Source organism: Schistocerca gregaria, chromosome 5, assembly GCF_023897955.1.
Source record: "Schistocerca gregaria isolate iqSchGreg1 chromosome 5, iqSchGreg1.2, whole genome shotgun sequence".
In the NCBI taxonomy this organism is placed as follows: Eukaryota; Metazoa; Arthropoda; class Insecta; order Orthoptera; family Acrididae; genus Schistocerca; species Schistocerca gregaria.
In genome coordinates this window covers 244,506,406-244,526,502 of record NC_064924.1, presented here as the reverse complement: position 1 = coordinate 244,526,502, position 20,097 = coordinate 244,506,406, and the positions used below count along the sequence as shown (strand labels likewise).

At 49.8% G+C, this 20,097-nt stretch overlaps 16 non-coding genes across 16 annotated transcripts; all 16 read left to right on the top strand.

The window, feature by feature from the left end:
* Positions 1-23: 23 nt before the first annotated feature.
* Positions 24-141, top strand: LOC126274309 (5S ribosomal RNA). The gene has a single exon (XR_007550136.1). It is a non-coding gene; the product is annotated as a 5S ribosomal RNA (ribosomal RNA).
* Positions 142-1,286: 1,145 nt separating this feature from the next.
* LOC126273582 (5S ribosomal RNA) lies at positions 1,287-1,405 on the top strand. Its single transcript, XR_007549429.1, has one exon. It is a non-coding gene; the product is annotated as a 5S ribosomal RNA (ribosomal RNA).
* Positions 1,406-2,541: 1,136 nt separating this feature from the next.
* LOC126273581 (5S ribosomal RNA) lies at positions 2,542-2,660 on the top strand. Its single transcript, XR_007549428.1, has one exon. It is a non-coding gene; the product is annotated as a 5S ribosomal RNA (ribosomal RNA).
* Positions 2,661-3,807: 1,147 nt separating this feature from the next.
* LOC126274038 (5S ribosomal RNA) lies at positions 3,808-3,926 on the top strand. Its single transcript, XR_007549868.1, has one exon. It is a non-coding gene; the product is annotated as a 5S ribosomal RNA (ribosomal RNA).
* Positions 3,927-5,071: 1,145 nt separating this feature from the next.
* On the top strand, positions 5,072-5,190 carry LOC126274066 (5S ribosomal RNA). Its single transcript, XR_007549896.1, has one exon. It is a non-coding gene; the product is annotated as a 5S ribosomal RNA (ribosomal RNA).
* A 1,136-nt stretch (positions 5,191-6,326) lies between these two features.
* Positions 6,327-6,445, top strand: LOC126273580 (5S ribosomal RNA). The gene has a single exon (XR_007549427.1). It is a non-coding gene; the product is annotated as a 5S ribosomal RNA (ribosomal RNA).
* Positions 6,446-7,592: 1,147 nt separating this feature from the next.
* On the top strand, positions 7,593-7,711 carry LOC126273579 (5S ribosomal RNA). The gene has a single exon (XR_007549426.1). It is a non-coding gene; the product is annotated as a 5S ribosomal RNA (ribosomal RNA).
* A 1,146-nt stretch (positions 7,712-8,857) lies between these two features.
* Positions 8,858-8,976, top strand: LOC126273578 (5S ribosomal RNA). Its single transcript, XR_007549425.1, has one exon. It is a non-coding gene; the product is annotated as a 5S ribosomal RNA (ribosomal RNA).
* Positions 8,977-10,133: 1,157 nt separating this feature from the next.
* LOC126273577 (5S ribosomal RNA) lies at positions 10,134-10,252 on the top strand. The gene has a single exon (XR_007549424.1). It is a non-coding gene; the product is annotated as a 5S ribosomal RNA (ribosomal RNA).
* Positions 10,253-11,398: 1,146 nt separating this feature from the next.
* Positions 11,399-11,517, top strand: LOC126274078 (5S ribosomal RNA). The gene has a single exon (XR_007549908.1). It is a non-coding gene; the product is annotated as a 5S ribosomal RNA (ribosomal RNA).
* Positions 11,518-12,663: 1,146 nt separating this feature from the next.
* On the top strand, positions 12,664-12,782 carry LOC126274203 (5S ribosomal RNA). The gene has a single exon (XR_007550030.1). It is a non-coding gene; the product is annotated as a 5S ribosomal RNA (ribosomal RNA).
* Positions 12,783-13,928: 1,146 nt separating this feature from the next.
* LOC126273576 (5S ribosomal RNA) lies at positions 13,929-14,047 on the top strand. The gene has a single exon (XR_007549423.1). It is a non-coding gene; the product is annotated as a 5S ribosomal RNA (ribosomal RNA).
* Positions 14,048-15,193: 1,146 nt separating this feature from the next.
* On the top strand, positions 15,194-15,312 carry LOC126273575 (5S ribosomal RNA). The gene has a single exon (XR_007549422.1). It is a non-coding gene; the product is annotated as a 5S ribosomal RNA (ribosomal RNA).
* A 1,146-nt stretch (positions 15,313-16,458) lies between these two features.
* On the top strand, positions 16,459-16,577 carry LOC126273573 (5S ribosomal RNA). The gene has a single exon (XR_007549420.1). It is a non-coding gene; the product is annotated as a 5S ribosomal RNA (ribosomal RNA).
* Positions 16,578-17,723: 1,146 nt separating this feature from the next.
* Positions 17,724-17,842, top strand: LOC126273572 (5S ribosomal RNA). Its single transcript, XR_007549419.1, has one exon. It is a non-coding gene; the product is annotated as a 5S ribosomal RNA (ribosomal RNA).
* A 1,146-nt stretch (positions 17,843-18,988) lies between these two features.
* Positions 18,989-19,107, top strand: LOC126273571 (5S ribosomal RNA). Its single transcript, XR_007549418.1, has one exon. It is a non-coding gene; the product is annotated as a 5S ribosomal RNA (ribosomal RNA).
* The last annotated feature ends 990 nt before the right edge of the window (positions 19,108-20,097 follow it).

The following is a 20,097-nucleotide window of genomic DNA, read 5'->3' as shown; positions in this document are numbered from 1 at the left end:
CCGTGCGGCTACTGTATAAGGACGCCAACGGCCATACCATGTTGAATACACCGGTTCTCGTCCGATCACCAAAGTTAAGCAAATCGGGCCCGGTTAGTACTTGGATGGGTGACCGCCTGGGAACACCGGGTGCTGTTGGCTCCCTCTCTCCTTTTAAATTTTATGTCACTACACCTGCCAGTCCTCTTTTCATACAAACTCTCAGGTGCGACAAAGATGCTTCCACAAGCATTTTAAACCACTGTATTAAACGTAAGATGTGAAATTACACCAATGAACTCAGTTTGAACAAGAATGCGCGGAGGAAGAGTGCTAGGAACTCGTTGAAAATAACGAAACACTGCGAATCGACAGATGTGCTCTTAAAATGCGTCAGAGCCTACTGTTTTGTAGGAGCGCTAAATTCCAATTTTGTAGCAGTGCACAACGGCAAATTTGTAAACAAAAATTTACCTTTCGTCGCTACAAGAGATGGATACTTTGCCGAACAGCCTGTGTCTTGTGTGCATGTTTTCGCACCTTTCCACGGCACGGCGCAGCACAGAGCGGCTCTGGTAGCTCCGAACGGCCGCACACGGCGCCTCGGACACGTCGGTTCGGCCCGCGCCCATCTCGCAGATGCTTCTCGTACTTGTGCTGTCATATGGACCACGACCCGAGCGGCAGCGAGCGGCAGTCGAGCAAAGTCGGGACAAGTCGGGACGGAAGGGGACAGCCGAGAATGCACCGTGCGAATTACGCAAATATCTGGAAGCGCGACGCGTGTCAGGCAGGTGAGACCGCTTCCCTCTGTCTTCATTTCTTGCTTTCTTGTCACTACCCCTGCCAGCCCTTTTTTCATGCTACCTTTCTCATGTGACATAGATGCTTCCATACTGATTTTAAACTATCGTAAGATACGATATTAAGGAGCTCAATTTGAAAAGAGTGCGCCAAGGAAGACTTCCAAAGAGTCTCTGGAAATAACAAAACAGTGTGAAGTGACAGAAATGTTGTGAAATACGTCAGGGCATATTGTTTTGTAGCAGTGCACAACGGCAAATTTGTAAACAAAAATTTACCTTTTTCGCTACAAGAGATGGATACTTTGTCGAACAAACGAATGACAGGCGGTGCAACGAGCAGCTGTGTTGTGCGTCTGACCCACGTGGCGGCGCGCCGCACTGCGCGTCGCCTTCGAGGTGGAAGGACGTGCTTTGCGTCAAATGTGCCACCGAAAACGGCGATTGCGTGTGTTGGGAGGAGAGGCGAAGCCTTCTTCTGCCGTGCGGCTACTGTATAAGGACGCCAACGGCCATACCATGTTGAATACACCGGTTCTCGTCCGATCACCGAAGTTAAGCAACATCGGGCCCGGTTAGTACTTGGATGGGTGACCGCCTGGGAACACCGGGTGCTGTTGGCTCCCTCTCTCCTTTTAAATTTTATGTCACTACACCTGCCAGTCCTCTTTTCATACAAACTCTCAGGTGCGACAAAGATGCTTCCACAAGCATTTTAAACCACTGTATTAAACGTAAGATGTGAAATTACAGCAATGAACTCAGTTTGAACAAGAATGCGCGGAGGAAGAGTGCTAGGAACTCGTTGAAAATAACGAAACACTGCGAATCGACAGATGTGCTCTTAAAATGCGTCAGAGCCTACTGTTTTGTAGGAGCGCTAAATTCCAATTTTGTAGCAGTGCACAACGGCAAATTTGTAAACAAAAATTTACCTTTCGTCGCTACAAGAGATGGATACTTTGCCGAACAGCCTGTGTCTTGTGTGCATGTTTTCGCACCTTTCCACGGCACGGCGCAGCACAGAGCGGCTCTGGTAGCTCCGAACGGCCGCACACGGCGCCTCGGACACGTCGGTTCGGCCCGCGCCCATCTCGCAGATGCTTCTCGTACTTGTGCTGTCATATGGACCACGACCCGAGCGGCAGCGAGCGGCAGTCGGGACAAGTCGGGACGGAAGGGGACAGCCGAGAATGCACCGTGCGAATTACGCAAATATCTGGAAGCGCGACGCGTGTCAGGCAGGTGAGACCGCTTCCCTCTGTCTTCATTTCTTGCTTTCTTGTCACTACCCCTGCCAGCCCTTTTTTCATGCTACCTTTCTCATGTGACATAGATGCTTCCATACTGATTTTAAACTATCGTAAGATACGATATTAAGGAGCTCAATTTGAAAAGAGTGCGCCAAGGAAGACTTCCAAAGAGTCTCTGGAAATAACAAAACAGTGTGAAGTGACAGAAATGTTGTGAAATACGTCAGGGCATATTGTTTTGTAGCAGTGCACAACGGCAAATTTGTAAACAAAAATTTACCTTTCGTCGCTACAAGAGATGGATACTTTGTCGAACAAACGAATGACAGGCGGTGCAACGAGCAGCTGTGTTGTGCGTCTGACCCACGTGGCGGCGCGCCGCACTGCGCGTCGCCTTCGAGGTGGAAGGACGTGCTTTGCGTCAAATGTGCCACCGAAAACGGCGATTGCGTGTGTTGGGAGGAGAGGCGAAGCCTTCTTCTGCCGTGCGGCTACTGTATAAGAACGCCAACGGCCATACCATGTTGAATACACCGGTTCTCGTCCGATCACCGAAGTTAAGCAACATCGGGCCCGGTTAGTACTTGGATGGGTGACCGCCTGGGAACACCGGGTGCTGTTGGCTCCCTCTCTTCTTTTAAATTTTATGTCACTACACCTGCCAGTCCTCTTTTCATACAAACTCTCAGGTGCGACAAAGATGCTTCCACAAGCATTTTAAACCACTGTATTAAACGTAAGATGTGAAATTACAGCAATGAACTCAGTTTGAACAAGAATGCGCGGAGGAAGAGTGCTAGGAACTCGTTGAAAATAACGAAACACTGCGAATCGACAGATGTGCTCTTAAAATGCGTCAGAGCCTACTGTTTTGTAGGAGCGCTAAATTCCAATTTTGTAGCAGTGCACAACGGCAAATTTGTAAACAAAAATTTACCTTTCGTCGCTACAAGAGATGGATACTTTGCCGAACAGCCTGTGTCTTGTGTGCATGTTTTCGCACCTTTCCACGGCACGGCGCAGCACAGAGCGGCTCTGGTAGCTCCGAACGGCCGCACACGGCGCCTCGGACACGTCGGTTCGGCCCGCGCCCATCTCGCAGATGCTTCTCGTACTTGTGCTGTCATATGGACCACGACCCGAGCGGCAGCGAGCGGCAGTCGGGACAAGTCGGGACAAGTCGGGATGGAAGGGGACAGCCGAGAATGCACCGTGCGAATTACGCAAATATCTGGAAGCGCGACGCGTGTCAGGCAGGTGAGACCGCTTCCCTCTGTCTTCATTTCTTGCTTTCTTGTCACTACCCCTGCCAGCCCTTTTTTTCATGCTACCTTTCTCATGTGACATAGATGCTTCCATACTGATTTTAAACTATCGTAAGATACGATATTAAGGAGCTCAATTTGAAAAGAGTGCGCCAAGGAAGACTTCCAAAGAGTCTCTGGAAATAACAAAACAGTGTGAAGTGACAGAAATGTTGTGAAATACGTCAGGGCATATTGTTTTGTAGCAGTGCACAACGGCAAATTTGTAAACAAAAATTTACCTTTCGTCGCTACAAGAGATGGATACTTTGTCGAACAAACGAATGACAGGCGGTGCAACGAGCAGCTGTGTTGTGCGTCTGACCCACGTGGCGGCGCGCCGCACTGCGCGTCGCCTTCGAGGTGGAAGGACGTGCTTTGCGTCAAATGTGCCACCGAAAACGGCGATTGCGTGTGTTGGGAGGAGAGGCGAAGCCTTCTTCTGCCGTGCGGCTACTGTATAAGGACGCCAACGGCCATACCATGTTGAATACACCGGTTCTCGTCCGATCACCAAAGTTAAGCAACATCGGGCCCGGTTAGTACTTGGATGGGTGACCGCCTGGGAACACCGGGTGCTGTTGGCTCCCTCTCTCCTTTTAAATTTTATGTCACTACACCTGCCAGTCCTCTTTTCATACAAACTCTCAGGTGCGACAAAGATGCTTCCACAAGCATTTTAAACCACTGTATTAAACGTAAGATGTGAAATTACAGCAATGAACTCAGTTTGAACAAGAATGCGCGGAGGAAGAGTGCTAGGAACTCGTTGAAAATAACGAAACACTGCGAATCGACAGATGTGCTCTTAAAATGCGTCAGAGCCTACTGTTTTGTAGGAGCGCTAAATTCCAATTTTGTAGCAGTGCACAACGGCAAATTTGTAAACAAAAATTTACCTTTCGTCGCTACAAGAGATGGATACTTTGCCGAACAGCCTGTGTCTTGTGTGCATGTTTTCGCACCTTTCCACGGCACGGCGCAGCACAGAGCGGCTCTGGTAGCTCCGAACGGCCGCACACGGCGCCTCGGACACGTCGGTTCGGCCCGCGCCCATCTCGCAGATGCTTCTCGTACTTGTGCTGTCATATGGACCACGACCCGAGCGGCAGCGAGCGGCAGTCGAGCAAAGTCGGGACAAGTCGGGACGGAAGGGGACAGCCGAGAATGCACCGTGCGAATTACGCAAATATCTGGAAGCGCGACGCGTGTCAGGCAGGTGAGACCGCTTCCCTCTGTCTTCATTTCTTGCTTTCTTGTCACTACCCCTGCCAGCCCTTTTTTCATGCTACCTTTCTCATGTGACATAGATGCTTCCATACTGATTTTAAACTATCGTAAGATACGATATTAAGGAGCTCAATTTGAAAAGAGTGCGCCAAGGAAGACTTCCAAAGAGTCTCTGGAAATAACAAAACAGTGTGAAGTGACAGAAATGTTGTGAAATACGTCAGGGCATATTGTTTTGTAGCAGTGCACAACGGCAAATTTGTAAACAAAAATTTACCTTTTTCGCTACAAGAGATGGATACTTTGTCGAACAAACGAATGACAGGCGGTGCAACGAGCAGCTGTGTTGTGCGTCTGACCCACGTGGCGGCGCGCCGCACTGCGCGTCGCCTTCGAGGTGGAAGGACGTGCTTTGCGTCAAATGTGCCACCGAAAACGGCGATTGCGTGTGTTGGGAGGAGAGGCGAAGCCTTCTTCTGCCGTGCGGCTACTGTATAAGGACGCCAACGGCCATACCATGTTGAATACACCGGTTCTCGTCCGATCACCGAAGTTAAGCAACATCGGTCCCGGTTAGTACTTGGATGGGTGACCGCCTGGGAACACCGGGTGCTGTTGGCTCCCTCTCTCCTTTTAAATTTTATGTCACTACACCTGCCAGTCCTCTTTTCATACAAACTCTCAGGTGCGACAAAGATGCTTCCACAAGCATTTTAAACCACTGTATTAAACGTAAGATGTGAAATTACAGCAATGAACTCAGTTTGAACAAGAATGCGCGGAGGAAGAGTGCTAGGAACTCGTTGAAAATAACGAAACACTGCGAATCGACAGATGTGCTCTTAAAATGCGTCAGAGCCTACTGTTTTGTAGGAGCGCTAAATTCCAATTTTGTAGCAGTGCACAACGGCAAATTTGTAAACAAAAATTTACCTTTCGTCGCTACAAGAGATGGATACTTTGCCGAACAGCCTGTGTCTTGTGTGCATGTTTTCGCACCTTTCCACGGCACGGCGCAGCACAGAGCGGCTCTGGTAGCTCCGAACGGCCGCACACGGCGCCTCGGACACGTCGGTTCGGCCCGCGCCCATCTCGCAGATGCTTCTCGTACTTGTGCTGTCATATGGACCACGACCCGAGCGGCAGCGAGCGGCAGTCGGGACAAGTCGGGACGGAAGGGGACAGCCGAGAATGCACCGTGCGAATTACGCAAATATCTGGAAGCGCGACGCGTGTCAGGCAGGTGACACCGCTTCCCTCTGTCTTCATTTCTTGCTTTCTTGTCACTACCCCTGCCAGCCCTTTTTTCATGCTACCTTTCTCATGTGACATAGATGCTTCCATACTGATTTTAAACTATCGTAAGATACGATATTAAGGAGCTCAATTTGAAAAGAGTGCGCCAAGGAAGACTTCCAAAGAGTCTCTGGAAATAACAAAACAGTGTGAAGTGACAGAAATGTTGTGAAATACGTCAGGGCATATTGTTTTGTAGCAGTGCACAACGGCAAATTTGTAAACAAAAATTTACCTTTCGTCGCTACAAGAGATGGATACTTTGTCGAACAAACGAATGACAGGCGGTGCAACGAGCAGCTGTGTTGTGCGTCTGACCCACGTGGCGGCGCGCCGCACTGCGCGTCGCCTTCGAGGTGGAAGGACGTGCTTTGCGTCAAATGTGCCACCGAAAACGGCGATTGCGTGTGTTGGGAGGAGAGGCGAAGCCTTCTTCTGCCGTGCGGCTACTGTATAAGAACGCCAACGGCCATACCATGTTGAATACACCGGTTCTCGTCCGATCACCGAAGTTAAGCAACATCGGGCCCGGTTAGTACTTGGATGGGTGACCGCCTGGGAACACCGGGTGCTGTTGGCTCCCTCTCTTCTTTTAAATTTTATGTCACTACACCTGCCAGTCCTCTTTTCATACAAACTCTCAGGTGCGACAAAGATGCTTCCACAAGCATTTTAAACCACTGTATTAAACGTAAGATGTGAAATTACAGCAATGAACTCAGTTTGAACAAGAATGCGCGGAGGAAGAGTGCTAGGAACTCGTTGAAAATAACGAAACACTGCGAATCGACAGATGTGCTCTTAAAATGCGTCAGAGCCTACTGTTTTGTAGGAGCGCTAAATTCCAATTTTGTAGCAGTGCACAACGGCAAATTTGTAAACAAAAATTTACCTTTCGTCGCTACAAGAGATGGATACTTTGCCGAACAGCCTGTGTCTTGTGTGCATGTTTTCGCACCTTTCCACGGCACGGCGCAGCACAGAGCGGCTCTGGTAGCTCCGAACGGCCGCACACGGCGCCTCGGACACGTCGGTTCGGCCCGCGCCCATCTCGCAGATGCTTCTCGTACTTGTGCTGTCATATGGACCACGACCCGAGCGGCAGCGAGCGGCAGTCGGGACAAGTCGGGACAAGTCGGGACGGAAGGGGACAGCCGAGAATGCACCGTGCGAATTACGCAAATATCTGGAAGCGCGACGCGTGTCAGGCAGGTGACACCGCTTCCCTCTGTCTTCATTTCTTGCTTTCTTGTCACTACCCCTGCCAGCCCTTTTTTTCATGCTACCTTTCTCATGTGACATAGATGCTTCCATACTGATTTTAAACTATCGTAAGATACGATATTAAGGAGCTCAATTTGAAAAGAGTGCGCCAAGGAAGACTTCCAAAGAGTCTCTGGAAATAACAAAACAGTGTGAAGTGACAGAAATGTTGTGAAATACGTCAGGGCATATTGTTTTGTAGCAGTGCACAACGGCAAATTTGTAAACAAAAATTTACCTTTCGTCGCTACAAGAGATGGATACTTTGTCGAACAAACGAATGACAGGCGGTGCAACGAGCAGCTGTGTTGTGCGTCTGACCCACGTGGCGGCGCGCCGCACTGCGCGTCGCCTTCGAGGTGGAAGGACGTGCTTTGCGTCAAATGTGCCACCGAAAACGGCGATTGCGTGTGTTGGGAGGAGAGGCGAAGCCTTCTTCTGCCGTGCGGCTACTGTATAAGGACGCCAACGGCCATACCATGTTGAATACACCGGTTCTCGTCCGATCACCGAAGTTAAGCAACATCGGGCCCGGTTAGTACTTGGATGGGTGACCGCCTGGGAACACCGGGTGCTGTTGGCTCCCTCTCTCCTTTTAAATTTTATGTCACTACACCTGCCAGTCCTCTTTTCATACAAACTCTCAGGTGCGACAAAGATGCTTCCACAAGCATTTTAAACCACTGTATTAAACGTAAGATGTGAAATTACAGCAATGAACTCAGTTTGAACAAGAATGCGCGGAGGAAGAGTGCTAGGAACTCGTTGAAAATAACGAAACACTGCGAATCGACAGATGTGCTCTTAAAATGCGTCAGAGCCTACTGTTTTGTAGGAGCGCTAAATTCCAATTTTGTAGCAGTGCACAACGGCAAATTTGTAAACAAAAATTTACCTTTCGTCGCTACAAGAGATGGATACTTTGCCGAACAGCCTGTGTCTTGTGTGCATGTTTTCGCACCTTTCCACGGCACGGCGCAGCACAGAGCGGCTCTGGTAGCTCCGAACGGCCGCACACGGCGCCTCGGACACGTCGGTTCGGCCCGCGCCCATCTCGCAGATGCTTCTCGTACTTGTGCTGTCATATGGACCACGACCCGAGCGGCAGCGAGCGGCAGTCGAGCAAAGTCGGGACAAGTCGGGACGGAAGGGGACAGCCGAGAATGCACCGTGCGAATTACGCAAATATCTGGAAGCGCGACGCGTGTCAGGCAGGTGAGACCGCTTCCCTCTGTCTTCATTTCTTGCTTTCTTGTCACTACCCCTGCCAGCCCTTTTTTCATGCTACCTTTCTCATGTGACATAGATGCTTCCATACTGATTTTAAACTATCGTAAGATACGATATTAAGGAGCTCAATTTGAAAAGAGTGCGCCAAGGAAGACTTCCAAAGAGTCTCTGGAAATAACAAAACAGTGTGAAGTGACAGAAATGTTGTGAAATACGTCAGGGCATATTGTTTTGTAGCAGTGCACAACGGCAAATTTGTAAACAAAAATTTACCTTTCGTCGCTACAAGAGATGGATACTTTGTCGAACAAACGAATGACAGGCGGTGCAACGAGCAGCTGTGTTGTGCGTCTGACCCACGTGGCGGCGCGCCGCACTGCGCGTCGCCTTCGAGGTGGAAGGACGTGCTTTGCGTCAAATGTGCCACCGAAAACGGCGATTGCGTGTGTTGGGAGGAGAGGCGAAGCCTTCTTCTGCCGTGCGGCTACTGTATAAGGACGCCAACGGCCATACCATGTTGAATACACCGGTTCTCGTCCGATCACCGAAGTTAAGCAACATCGGGCCCGGTTAGTACTTGGATGGGTGACCGCCTGGGAACACCGGGTGCTGTTGGCTCCCTCTCTCCTTTTAAATTTTATGTCACTACACCTGCCAGTCCTCTTTTCATACAAACTCTCAGGTGCGACAAAGATGCTTCCACAAGCATTTTAAACCACTGTATTAAACGTAAGATGTGAAATTACAGCAATGAACTCAGTTTGAACAAGAATGCGCGGAGGAAGAGTGCTAGGAACTCGTTGAAAATAACGAAACACTGCGAATCGACAGATGTGCTCTTAAAATGCGTCAGAGCCTACTGTTTTGTAGGAGCGCTAAATTCCAATTTTGTAGCAGTGCACAACGGCAAATTTGTAAACAAAAATTTACCTTTCGTCGCTACAAGAGATGGATACTTTGCCGAACAGCCTGTGTCTTGTGTGCATGTTTTCGCACCTTTCCACGGCACGGCGCAGCACAGAGCGGCTCTGGTAGCTCCGAACGGCCGCACACGGCGCCTCGGACACGTCGGTTCGGCCCGCGCCCATCTCGCAGATGCTTCTCGTACTTGTGCTGTCATATGGACCACGACCCGAGCGGCAGCGAGCGGCAGTCGGGACAAGTCGGGACAAGTCGGGACAAGTCGGGACGGAAGGGGACAGCCGAGAATGCACCGTGCGAATTACGCAAATATCTGGAAGCGCGACGCGTGTCAGGCAGGTGAGACCGCTTCCCTCTGTCTTCATTTCTTGCTTTCTTGTCACTACCCCTGCCAGCCCTTTTTTTCATGCTACCTTTCTCATGTGACATAGATGCTTCCATACTGATTTTAAACTATCGTAAGATACGATATTAAGGAGCTCAATTTGAAAAGAGTGCGCCAAGGAAGACTTCCAAAGAGTCTCTGGAAATAACAAAACAGTGTGAAGTGACAGAAATGTTGTGAAATACGTCAGGGCATATTGTTTTGTAGCAGTGCACAACGGCAAATTTGTAAACAAAAATTTACCTTTCGTCGCTACAAGAGATGGATACTTTGTCGAACAAACGAATGACAGGCGGTGCAACGAGCAGCTGTGTTGTGCGTCTGACCCACGTGGCGGCGCGCCGCACTGCGCGTCGCCTTCGAGGTGGAAGGACGTGCTTTGCGTCAAATGTGCCACCGAAAACGGCGATTGCGTGTGTTGGGAGGAGAGGCGAAGCCTTCTTCTGCCGTGCGGCTACTGTATAAGGACGCCAACGGCCATACCATGTTGAATACACCGGTTCTCGTCCGATCACCGAAGTTAAGCAACATCGGGCCCGGTTAGTACTTGGATGGGTGACCGCCTGGGAACACCGGGTGCTGTTGGCTCCCTCTCTCCTTTTAAATTTTATGTCACTACACCTGCCAGTCCTCTTTTCATACAAACTCTCAGGTGCGACAAAGATGCTTCCACAAGCTTTTTAAACCACTGTATTAAACGTAAGATGTGAAATTACAGCAATGAACTCAGTTTGAACAAGAATGCGCGGAGGAAGAGTGCTAGGAACTCGTTGAAAATAACGAAACACTGCGAATCGACAGATGTGCTCTTAAAATGCGTCAGAGCCTACTGTTTTGTAGGAGCGCTAAATTCCAATTTTGTAGCAGTGCACAACGGCAAATTTGTAAACAAAAATTTACCTTTCGTCGCTACAAGAGATGGATACTTTGCCGAACAGCCTGTGTCTTGTGTGCATGTTTTCGCACCTTTCCACGGCACGGCGCAGCACAGAGCGGCTCTGGTAGCTCCGAACGGCCGCACACGGCGCCTCGGACACGTCGGTTCGGCCCGCGCCCATCTCGCAGATGCTTCTCGTACTTGTGCTGTCATATGGACCACGACCCGAGCGGCAGCGAGCGGCAGTCGAGCAAAGTCGGGACAAGTCGGGACGGAAGGGGACAGCCGAGAATGCACCGTGCGAATTACGCAAATATCTGGAAGCGCGACGCGTGTCAGGCAGGTGAGACCGCTTCCCTCTGTCTTCATTTCTTGCTTTCTTGTCACTACCCCTGCCAGCCCTTTTTTCATGCTACCTTTCTCATGTGACATAGATGCTTCCATACTGATTTTAAACTATCGTAAGATACGATATTAAGGAGCTCAATTTGAAAAGAGTGCGCCAAGGAAGACTTCCAAAGAGTCTCTGGAAATAACAAAACAGTGTGAAGTGACAGAAATGTTGTGAAATACGTCAGGGCATATTGTTTTGTAGCAGTGCACAACGGCAAATTTGTAAACAAAAATTTACCTTTCGTCGCTACAAGAGATGGATACTTTGTCGAACAAACGAATGACAGGCGGTGCAACGAGCAGCTGTGTTGTGCGTCTGACCCACGTGGCGGCGCGCCGCACTGCGCGTCGCCTTCGAGGTGGAAGGACGTGCTTTGCGTCAAATGTGCCACCGAAAACGGCGATTGCGTGTGTTGGGAGGAGAGGCGAAGCCTTCTTCTGCCGTGCGGCTACTGTATAAGGACGCCAACGGCCGTACCATGTTGAATACACCGGTTCTCGTCCGATCACCGAAGTTAAGCAACATCGGGCCCGGTTAGTACTTCGATGGGTGACCGCCTGGGAACACCGGGTGCTGTTGGCTCCCTCTCTTCTTTTAAATTTTATGTCACTACACCTGCCAGTCCTCTTTTCATACAAACTCTCAGGTGCGACAAAGATGCTTCCACAAGCATTTTAAACCACTGTATTAAACGTAAGATGTGAAATTACAGCAATGAACTCAGTTTGAACAAGAATGCGCGGAGGAAGAGTGCTAGGAACTCGTTGAAAATAACGAAACACTGCGAATCGACAGATGTGCTCTTAAAATGCGTCAGAGCCTACTGTTTTGTAGGAGCGCTAAATTCCAATTTTGTAGCAGTGCACAACGGCAAATTTGTAAACAAAAATTTACCTTTCGTCGCTACAAGAGATGGATACTTTGCCGAACAGCCTGTGTCTTGTGTGCATGTTTTCGCACCTTTCCACGGCACGGCGCAGCACAGAGCGGCTCTGGTAGCTCCGAACGGCCGCACACGGCGCCTCGGACACGTCGGTTCGGCCCGCGCCCATCTCGCAGATGCTTCTCGTACTTGTGCTGTCATATGGACCACGACCCGAGCGGCAGCGAGCGGCAGTCGGGACAAGTCGGGACAAGTCGGGACGGAAGGGGACAGCCGAGAATGCACCGTGCGAATTACGCAAATATCTGGAAGCGCGACGCGTGTCAGGCAGGTGAGACCGCTTCCCTCTGTCTTCATTTCTTGCTTTCTTGTCACTACCCCTGCCAGCCCTTTTTTCATGCTACCTTTCTCATGTGACATAGATGCTTCCATACTGATTTTAAACTATCGTAAGATACGATATTAAGGAGCTCAATTTGAAAAGAGTGCGCCAAGGAAGACTTCCAAAGAGTCTCTGGAAATAACAAAACAGTGTGAAGTGACAGAAATGTTGTGAAATACGTCAGGGCATATTGTTTTGTAGCAGTGCACAACGGCAAATTTGTAAACAAAAATTTACCTTTCGTCGCTACAAGAGATGGATACTTTGTCGAACAAACGAATGACAGGCGGTGCAACGAGCAGCTGTGTTGTGCGTCTGACCCACGTGGCGGCGCGCCGCACTGCGCGTCGCCTTCGAGGTGGAAGGACGTGCTTTGCGTCAAATGTGCCACCGAAAACGGCGATTGCGTGTGTTGGGAGGAGAGGCGAAGCCTTCTTCTGCCGTGCGGCTACTGTATAAGGACGCCAACGGCCATACCATGTAGAATACACCGGTTCTCGTCCGATCACCGAAGTTAAGCAACATCGGGCCCGGTTAGTACTTGGATGGGTGACCGCCTGGGAACACTGGGTGCTGTTGGCTCCCTCTCTTCTTTTAAATTTTATGTCACTACACCTGCCAGTCCTCTTTTCATACAAACTCTCAGGTGCGACAAAGATGCTTCCACAAGCATTTTAAACCACTGTATTAAACGTAAGATGTGAAATTACAGCAATGAACTCAGTTTGAACAAGAATGCGCGGAGGAAGAGTGCTAGGAACTCGTTGAAAATAACGAAACACTGCGAATCGACAGATGTGCTCTTAAAATGCGTCAGAGCCTACTGTTTTGTAGGAGCGCTAAATTCCAATTTTGTAGCAGTGCACAACGGCAAATTTGTAAACAAAAATTTACCTTTCGTCGCTACAAGAGATGGATACTTTGCCGAACAGCCTGTGTCTTGTGTGCATGTTTTCGCACCTTTCCACGGCACGGCGCAGCACAGAGCGGCTCTGGTAGCTCCGAACGGCCGCACACGGCGCCTCGGACACGTCGGTTCGGCCCGCGCCCATCTCGCAGATGCTTCTCGTACTTGTGCTGTCATATGGACCACGACCCGAGCGGCAGCGAGCGGCAGTCGAGCAAAGTCGGGACAAGTCGGGACGGAAGGGGACAGCCGAGAATGCACCGTGCGAATTACGCAAATATCTGGAAGCGCGACGCGTGTCAGGCAGGTGAGACCGCTTCCCTCTGTCTTCATTTCTTGCTTTCTTGTCACTACCCCTGCCAGCCCTTTTTTCATGCTACCTTTCTCATGTGACATAGATGCTTCCATACTGATTTTAAACTATCGTAAGATACGATATTAAGGAGCTCAATTTGAAAAGAGTGCGCCAAGGAAGACTTCCAAAGAGTCTCTGGAAATAACAAAACAGTGTGAAGTGACAGAAATGTTGTGAAATACGTCAGGGCATATTGTTTTGTAGCAGTGCACAACGGCAAATTTGTAAACAAAAATTTACCTTTCGTCGCTACAAGAGATGGATACTTTGTCGAACAAACGAATGACAGGCGGTGCAACGAGCAGCTGTGTTGTGCGTCTGACCCACGTGGCGGCGCGCCGCACTGCGCGTCGCCTTCGAGGTGGAAGGACGTGCTTTGCGTCAAATGTGCCACCGAAAACGGCGATTGCGTGTGTTGGGAGGAGAGGCGAAGCCTTCTTCTGCCGTGCGGCTACTGTATAAGGACGCCAACGGCCATACCATGTTGAATACACCGGTTCTCGTCCGATCACCGAAGTTAAGCAACATCGGGCCCGGTTAGTACTTGGATGGGTGACCGCCTGGGAACACCGGGTGCTGTTGGCTCCCTCTCTTCTTTTAAATTTTATGTCACTACACCTGCCAGTCCTCTTTTCATACAAACTCTCAGGTGCGACAAAGATGCTTCCACAAGCATTTTAAACCACTGTATTAAACGTAAGATGTGAAATTACAGCAATGAACTCAGTTTGAACAAGAATGCGCGGAGGAAGAGTGCTAGGAACTCGTTGAAAATAACGAAACACTGCGAATCGACAGATGTGCTCTTAAAATGCGTCAGAGCCTACTGTTTTGTAGGAGCGCTAAATTCCAATTTTGTAGCAGTGCACAACGGCAAATTTGTAAACAAAAATTTACCTTTCGTCGCTACAAGAGATGGATACTTTGCCGAACAGCCTGTGTCTTGTGTGCATGTTTTCGCACCTTTCCACGGCACGGCGCAGCACAGAGCGGCTCTGGTAGCTCCGAACGGCCGCACACGGCGCCTCGGACACGTCGGTTCGGCCCGCGCCCATCTCGCAGATGCTTCTCGTACTTGTGCTGTCATATGGACCACGACCCGAGCGGCAGCGAGCGGCAGTCGAGCAAAGTCGGGACAAGTCGGGACGGAAGGGGACAGCCGAGAATGCACCGTGCGAATTACGCAAATATCTGGAAGCGCGACGCGTGTCAGGCAGGTGAGACCGCTTCCCTCTGTCTTCATTTCTTGCTTTCTTGTCACTACCCCTGCCAGCCCTTTTTTCATGCTACCTTTCTCATGTGACATAGATGCTTCCATACTGATTTTAAACTATCGTAAGATACGATATTAAGGAGCTCAATTTGAAAAGAGTGCGCCAAGGAAGACTTCCAAAGAGTCTCTGGAAATAACAAAACAGTGTGAAGTGACAGAAATGTTGTGAAATACGTCAGGGCATATTGTTTTGTAGCAGTGCACAACGGCAAATTTGTAAACAAAAATTTACCTTTCGTCGCTACAAGAGATGGATACTTTGTCGAACAAACGAATGACAGGCGGTGCAACGAGCAGCTGTGTTGTGCGTCTGACCCACGTGGCGGCGCGCCGCACTGCGCGTCGCCTTCGAGGTGGAAGGACGTGCTTTGCGTCAAATGTGCCACCGAAAACGGCGATTGCGTGTGTTGGGAGGAGAGGCGAAGCCTTCTTCTGCCGTGCGGCTACTGTATAAGGACGCCAACGGCCATACCATGTTGAATACACCGGTTCTCGTCCGATCACCGAAGTTAAGCAACATCGGGCCCGGTTAGTACTTGGATGGGTGACCGCCTGGGAACACCGGGTGCTGTTGGCTCCCTCTCTTCTTTTAAATTTTATGTCACTACACCTGCCAGTCCTCTTTTCATACAAACTCTCAGGTGCGACAAAGATGCTTCCACAAGCATTTTAAACCACTGTATTAAACGTAAGATGTGAAATTACAGCAATGAACTCAGTTTGAACAAGAATGCGCGGAGGAAGAGTGCTAGGAACTCGTTGAAAATAACGAAACACTGCGAATCGACAGATGTGCTCTTAAAATGCGTCAGAGCCTACTGTTTTGTAGGAGCGCTAAATTCCAATTTTGTAGCAGTGCACAACGGCAAATTTGTAAACAAAAATTTACCTTTCGTCGCTACAAGAGATGGATACTTTGCCGAACAGCCTGTGTCTTGTGTGCATGTTTTCGCACCTTTCCACGGCACGGCGCAGCACAGAGCGGCTCTGGTAGCTCCGAACGGCCGCACACGGCGCCTCGGACACGTCGGTTCGGCCCGCGCCCATCTCGCAGATGCTTCTCGTACTTGTGCTGTCATATGGACCACGACCCGAGCGGCAGCGAGCGGCAGTCGGGACAAGTCGGGACAAGTCGGGACGGAAGGGGACAGCCGAGAATGCACCGTGCGAATTACGCAAATATCTGGAAGCGCGACGCGTGTCAGGCAGGTGAGACCGCTTCCCTCTGTCTTCATTTCTTGCTTTCTTGTCACTACCCCTGCCAGCCCTTTTTTCATGCTACCTTTCTCATGTGACATAGATGCTTCCATACTGATTTTAAACTATCGTAAGATACGATATTAAGGAGCTCAATTTGAAAAGAGTGCGCCAAGGAAGACTTCCAAAGAGTCTCTGGAAATATCAAAACAGTGTGAAGTGACAGAAATGTTGTGAAATACGTCAGGGCATATTGTTTTGTAGCAGTGCACAACGGCAAATTTGTAAACAAAAATTTACCTTTCGTCGCTACAAGAGATGGATACTTTGTCGAACAAACGAATGACAGGCGGTGCAACGAGCAGCTGTGTTGTGCGTCTGACCCACGTGGCGGCGCGCCGCACTGCGCGTCGCCTTCGAGGTGGAAGGACGTGCTTTGCGTCAAATGTGCCACCGAAAACGGCGATTGCGTGTGTTGGGAGGAGAGGCGAAGCCTTCTTCTGCCGTGCGGCTACTGTATAAGGACGCCAACGGCCATACCATGTTGAATACACCGGTTCTCGTCCGATCACCGAAGTTAAGCAACATCGGGCCCGGTTAGTACTTGGATGGGTGACCGCCTGGGAACACCGGGTGCTGTTGGCTCCCTCTCTTCTTTTAAATTTTATGTCACTACACCTGCCAGTCCTCTTTTCATACAAACTCTCAGGTGCGACAAAGATGCTTCCACAAGCATTTTAAACCACTGTATTAAACGTAAGATGTGAAATTACAGCAATGAACTCAGTTTGAACAAGAATGCGCGGAGGAAGAGTGCTAGGAACTCGTTGAAAATAACGAAACACTGCGAATCGACAGATGTGCTCTTAAAATGCGTCAGAGCCTACTGTTTTGTAGGAGCGCTAAATTCCAATTTTGTAGCAGTGCACAACGGCAAATTTGTAAACAAAAATTTACCTTTCGTCGCTACAAGAGATGGATACTTTGCCGAACAGCCTGTGTCTTGTGTGCATGTTTTCGCACCTTTCCACGGCACGGCGCAGCACAGAGCGGCTCTGGTAGCTCCGAACGGCCGCACACGGCGCCTCGGACACGTCGGTTCGGCCCGCGCCCATCTCGCAGATGCTTCTCGTACTTGTGCTGTCATATGGACCACGACCCGAGCGGCAGCGAGCGGCAGTCGAGCAAAGTCGGGACAAGTCGGGACGGAAGGGGACAGCCGAGAATGCACCGTGCGAATTACGCAAATATCTGGAAGCGCGACGCGTGTCAGGCAGGTGAGACCGCTTCCCTCTGTCTTCATTTCTTGCTTTCTTGTCACTACCCCTGCCAGCCCTTTTTTCATGCTACCTTTCTCATGTGACATAGATGCTTCCATACTGATTTTAAACTATCGTAAGATACGATATTAAGGAGCTCAATTTGAAAAGAGTGCGCCAAGGAAGACTTCCAAAGAGTCTCTGGAAATAACAAAACAGTGTGAAGTGACAGAAATGTTGTGAAATACGTCAGGGCATATTGTTTTGTAGCAGTGCACAACGGCAAATTTGTAAACAAAAATTTACCTTTCGTCGCTACAAGAGATGGATACTTTGTCGAACAAACGAATGACAGGCGGTGCAACGAGCAGCTGTGTTGTGCGTCTGACCCACGTGGCGGCGCGCCGCACTGCGCGTCGCCTTCGAGGTGGAAGGACGTGCTTTGCGTCAAATGTGCCACCGAAAACGGCGATTGCGTGTGTTGGGAGGAGAGGCGAAGCCTTCTTCTGCCGTGCGGCTACTGTATAAGGACGCCAACGGCCATACCATGTTGAATACACCGGTTCTCGTCCGATCACCGAAGTTAAGCAACATCGGGCCCGGTTAGTACTTGGATGGGTGACCGCCTGGGAACACCGGGTGCTGTTGGCTCCCTCTCTTCTTTTAAATTTTATGTCACTACACCTGCCAGTCCTCTTTTCATACAAACTCTCAGGTGCGACAAAGATGCTTCCACAAGCATTTTAAACCACTGTATTAAACGTAAGATGTGAAATTACAGCAATGAACTCAGTTTGAACAAGAATGCGCGGAGGAAGAGTGCTAGGAACTCGTTGAAAATAACGAAACACTGCGAATCGACAGATGTGCTCTTAAAATGCGTCAGAGCCTACTGTTTTGTAGGAGCGCTAAATTCCAATTTTGTAGCAGTGCACAACGGCAAATTTGTAAACAAAAATTTACCTTTCGTCGCTACAAGAGATGGATACTTTGCCGAACAGCCTGTGTCTTGTGTGCATGTTTTCGCACCTTTCCACGGCACGGCGCAGCACAGAGCGGCTCTGGTAGCTCCGAACGGCCGCACACGGCGCCTCGGACACGTCGGTTCGGCCCGCGCCCATCTCGCAGATGCTTCTCGTACTTGTGCTGTCATATGGACCACGACCCGAGCGGCAGCGAGCGGCAGTCGGGACAAGTCGGGACAAGTCGGGACGGAAGGGGACAGCCGAGAATGCACCGTGCGAATTACGCAAATATCTGGAAGCGCGACGCGTGTCAGGCAGGTGAGACCGCTTCCCTCTGTCTTCATTTCTTGCTTTCTTGTCACTACCCCTGCCAGCCCTTTTTTCATGCTACCTTTCTCATGTGACATAGATGCTTCCATACTGATTTTAAACTATCGTAAGATACGATATTAAGGAGCTCAATTTGAAAAGAGTGCGCCAAGGAAGACTTCCAAAGAGTCTCTGGAAATAACAAAACAGTGTGAAGTGACAGAAATGTTGTGAAATACGTCAGGGCATATTGTTTTGTAGCAGTGCACAACGGCAAATTTGTAAACAAAAATTTACCTTTCGTCGCTACAAGAGATGGATACTTTGTCGAACAAACGAATGACAGGCGGTGCAACGAGCAGCTGTGTTGTGCGTCTGACCCACGTGGCGGCGCGCCGCACTGCGCGTCGCCTTCGAGGTGGAAGGACGTGCTTTGCGTCAAATGTGCCACCGAAAACGGCGATTGCGTGTGTTGGGAGGAGAGGCGAAGCCTTCTTCTGCCGTGCGGCTACTGTATAAGGACGCCAACGGCCATACCATGTTGAATACACCGGTTCTCGTCCGATCACCGAAGTTAAGCAACATCGGGCCCGGTTAGTACTTGGATGGGTGACCGCCTGGGAACACCGGGTGCTGTTGGCTCCCTCTCTTCTTTTAAATTTTATGTCACTACACCTGCCAGTCCTCTTTTCATACAAACTCTCAGGTGCGACAAAGATGCTTCCACAAGCATTTTAAACCACTGTATTAAACGTAAGATGTGAAATTACAGCAATGAACTCAGTTTGAACAAGAATGCGCGGAGGAAGAGTGCTAGGAACTCGTTGAAAATAACGAAACACTGCGAATCGACAGATGTGCTCTTAAAATGCGTCAGAGCCTACTGTTTTGTAGGAGCGCTAAATTCCAATTTTGTAGCAGTGCACAACGGCAAATTTGTAAACAAAAATTTACCTTTCGTCGCTACAAGAGATGGATACTTTGCCGAACAGCCTGTGTCTTGTGTGCATGTTTTCGCACCTTTCCACGGCACGGCGCAGCACAGAGCGGCTCTGGTAGCTCCGAACGGCCGCACACGGCGCCTCGGACACGTCGGTTCGGCCCGCGCCCATCTCGCAGATGCTTCTCGTACTTGTGCTGTCATATGGACCACGACCCGAGCGGCAGCGAGCGGCAGTCGAGCAAAGTCGGGACAAGTCGGGACGGAAGGGGACAGCCGAGAATGCACCGTGCGAATTACGCAAATATCTGGAAGCGCGACGCGTGTCAGGCAGGTGAGACCGCTTCCCTCTGTCTTCATTTCTTGCTTTCTTGTCACTACCCCTGCCAGCCCTTTTTTCATGCTACCTTTCTCATGTGACATAGATGCTTCCATACTGATTTTAAACTATCGTAAGATACGATATTAAGGAGCTCAATTTGAAAAGAGTGCGCCAAGGAAGACTTCCAAAGAGTCTCTGGAAATAACAAAACAGTGTGAAGTGACAGAAATGTTGTGAAATACGTCAGGGCATATTGTTTTGTAGCAGTGCACAACGGCAAATTTGTAAACAAAAATTTACCTTTCGTCGCTACAAGAGATGGATACTTTGTCGAACAAACGAATGACAGGCGGTGCAACGAGCAGCTGTG